Source organism: Bidens hawaiensis, unplaced genomic scaffold, assembly GCF_021521415.1.
Source record: "Bidens hawaiensis isolate Kalapana, Puna unplaced genomic scaffold, B.hawaiensis_p1.1 tig00012385_1, whole genome shotgun sequence".
Lineage (NCBI taxonomy): Eukaryota > Viridiplantae > Streptophyta > Magnoliopsida > Asterales > Asteraceae > Bidens > Bidens hawaiensis.
Window position 1 is genome coordinate 533,864 of NW_027492011.1, and position 4,241 is coordinate 538,104.

Genomic DNA, 4,241 nt, shown 5'->3' on the forward strand with positions numbered 1-4,241 from the left:
TTTTCACGGGTTTGGGATTTCTAGTATACCCGATTGCCAGACCCGGATACCCGATATTATAGACCCATTTACCCGATTATATACCCAATGTACCTATGTACCCGATATAGCTTATTATATTTTATATATATATATACACACACACACACACTATATTCTGAATATATTATTTGTCGAAACTTGTTTATGTCAATTATTTGAGATATCTTATTTTTATGGTAACCATCTTAGTAATCGATTAATTATATTTTGTCAAATTCCGGTAGAAACCCGGCGAGTTTTGAGCCGGGTGTACCCAACGAGTATTTTATCAAAACCTGATATGAAACACGAAACCCGATGGGAAAACCCGAAACCCGACAGATAATTACCCGATAAAACCCGACGGGTTTGAGACGGACTTTAATAACCGGGTATGGATTTAAGAATACCTAAACTCGACCCATTGCCATCCCTACATAATCACCATAATTAATAGTTCATTTAACGGCAACTTATTAGTCACTGATAATTAATAGGAACTTATAGCTAGCAACTTATTTTGGGCAATCAATTCCAACTAGCAATAACTTTATATGTAACTTTATATCCAAAACAAATTTCAATAGCTTTCATTAAGGTAAAATAAACATTTCCCGACAGACCTCGCTAGGGTTTATGTTCCTTAAGCCCGACACTACCCAATATTTACAACCTATGAGATACCCCTTGATGTGTATCACTAGTGACTAATTACAAACCAGAAATAGGGTTTCCGAAGGAAATGCTAAATTAACATATTTCCGTATGTCGAAGTTTTCATTTTAACAAAAACAAGATAAGCAAGTTATTATAAACGATATTAGTTTTTTTTAATTATATAGCCCCCTTACTGGTTTATTAGACAATGCAAGGGTTTGATACATAACATATAAATCATATTGATAATCACGTAACATGCACTTCTTTAATAAAAAAAATATATATAATAATATTATACTCAAATTAAAAAGAATAAAATATTTATTATATAACCTTTTTTCAAGCATTAAGGAATGTTATGACCATTTAAAAATTATTATGGGAATTGGTTTAGAAAAAAACATTAAAAAGATTTATATTGGTAAAGCCTCTGTAATAAAAGTGTAAGTATTTGTTTAAAATATTAAAGGTTTGGTGAAGATAAGGGGAAAAAATTGTAAGTATTAATTATAAACCACTAGTTATGTGGATTCGAATGTATAAAAAAAATATTCGTTAAATATGATTTTATTACTTAAAGTGAACGCATCAAGTGTTATGTAATATATCAAAACTTATAAGATCAAAAAGTTCTTAAAAGATTTTTTTTTAAATTGCTTTATAAGCAAGCATTATTATTTTTGACTCAATATATATATATATATGCTTGAAGACTATTATTTTTCAAAATATAAAATAACTCAAATACATGATACGAGTAATTCATATCCACACTTCTCTATTACTTACTATAAACATATTTCAACCATCAAAACATAGTTATATATTTGGTCTAGTAAAAATTATTGACGTGCTATACATGTATATCATTGTATGAGGGTTTTGCACCCGAATTCCACCATTATACCAACCTTTAGGCTACAACACTAAACATTTTATTCATACCTAAATTCTTTTTGTAAGTATTAAAATTTAATCAAGGTTATATATATTAACTATCTTAATTCGCTATAGTGTTATAGATATTACCAAGAAGAAGAAGAAAAGAATAGAATAGATGAACTTATCACTATTAGTTATATTGTGAGTGTTATTATTTATGACCGCAAAATACATTTTTGATCTATATCGTCATCTCGCCTTTCTAAACAAATATTTGAAAATATATTGATCTTGGCTTGTAAGATTTTAGACGCATTCGACCTAATGCCAGGAAGTAGAATTTTCGGTTATATAGACGCCGAGTGTTGACAATAACAAATTCTACATCTAGATAACCCAATCAAGCTCTTTACACCTCTACCTCATCATCTTCAATTCTCTTTCAATTGTACTCAAGTGTGTTCTTCTGAGTTATAGTTGTAAATCTATTGATCAAGCATTGTTTGATTAATCGAGTTTAGTTAAGGATTCACGAAGCATAACCAAGCTTTGATCATTCAGTCATCAAGCAAGCTTCAATCAAGTGTTGATAAGGATTTTAAGCTTCAATTGTTTTTTTTATTTTGGATGTTGTTACATAAAAGCGAAAGTATGGTTTTATGGATTGTAGGTTAACTGTTTTTTGTTTGGGGGGGGGGGGGGGGGGGGGCTAATTTAAATCACTGGCAGGCTACTGCCCCGCCCAATCATCTCCATTCCTTGAGTATCGAAAACCACCCTCGAGAGAAAACTCACCATAGATAAGAAAACTCACTGGCCCAACATGGAACACCTGTTTTTTGTCACATGTGGGATTGTAGGTTGTCGTTAATCGGGAATTATGGTTCGGAAGCCTCAATCTTTAGCCTCAATTTAAAGATCAGTGAGTATGATCAACTTCTAAACTCTATCTTGTGCATATTAAAACAAAGAAATGTTGTTAACTTGTTTTAAAGGACATGTAAAGGATTTGACATATATGGTTTTAAATATAAAACAACCATAGACTTGTAAGGAGACAAGTTTAATCAAACTACAAAGGTTGTGGTAAGCTGGTAACGCCACTAGACGAGATTGCGAGATTTTTGATCAATTTTGTTTTGGACAGATACTAAGCACGATCACGCCACTACATCTAGTGGCATGACCGCACATACCAACAATTTGATAAAGCTCGAGGAGTGTGTCTTGCCCTAGACACGAGTGTGTAAAAGAGAAATTATGGTTAACCATGTATTGAAAGATGTAATCCCTAACCAAGACATTGTCTATTTGTCTATTCATAATTTCTCTTTTACATACACGGCAACCATAAAAGTTTTTTTTTTCCCATTCATAATAGTTTTCTTTTTTAACAACAATTATTTTAATCTAAAATCCCCAAACTTCGCACTTGCAAGGATATGAAGCCACCGTCTTATTATTTGGAGGGGTCCAATCATACCACTAGACCAGTATGTTATGTCTATAAATGTGTGAATTCAACCTAAATCACACACGCTTATGATTCAAGCTTCAACTCAAATATTAAAACTCCATGAACACTATGATTCAAAACCCCACAAGTTTCACCACTTTAGTTTCTAACCATATTCTTATTCAATTTGTCCTCATTAAAAGCTATGTCCTAGCTTATAGCCCTTAACACCCTTAGGGTATCCTAAGAAAAGCAATTTATACCATGAGTTAATTTCTCTTATTAGCATGAGCATATGCTGCTACTTTCCCATACGTTTCAAACCGATTACTAAAGATGGTGACATGTTCACTAAATGAGCTTTCGTGCTCACAACTTTAACACAAGTATCTTTAGCAACACTAACTAAATAACAAGCACCTTATCTTGTTTAACAAGTTTCTTTTGCTTCTTTCAACTAAACCATCATGTTGTGACGTGCGGCCACAAGTGACAAAGCTTGGACTGAGGCACCAGGGGCGAGCTCAAAATGTATACAAAATTTCACAAACGAGGGGGTCGGGCTCAAATTTTCGGCCGAAAAAGACTAAACTTACACTACGTATAAAAATTTTCGGCCGAAAACGGGTAAATTCACACTACTGCACACAAAAACAGGGGCCGGGGCCACCCCGGGCCCAATTAAACTTCGCCAATGGCGGCCACCACACTCAAATATGTGACCCGTTTAATTGATTAGTGGGTAATGGGTATTTAGTCGTCGGGCTCGCTTATCTTTATGTTTATTAGTCTATGTTTATGATCATATCTAGTACCATAAGCATATTAGGGCTTGGATTCGACTGGGCCGCAGGCCAACGAATGATCAATTTGTTTAAATGCGGTTTAACTCCACGTAAGGAGTGTACTTTGGTTATAGTTCATTAACCGTTCACAAGAAACAGTTATCACAAACGGTTCACATCTAAACATTGTGTCTATATATAAAGTTCATTAATACAAAATATCTAATATTCATTCATCTAGCTTAATGTAACATTATATACTTTTAGTAGAAAATTAATGAAATAGTGTCACAGTAATAGAACAGTTAATATATCATATTATTCATGAACATAAGATGTGATTACACAGGCTTCAATACAACATAACTTATATATCATTACAACATTAACTGCATGAAATTATATCACAAGCAATTAATTCAAAATGCAACAAACAT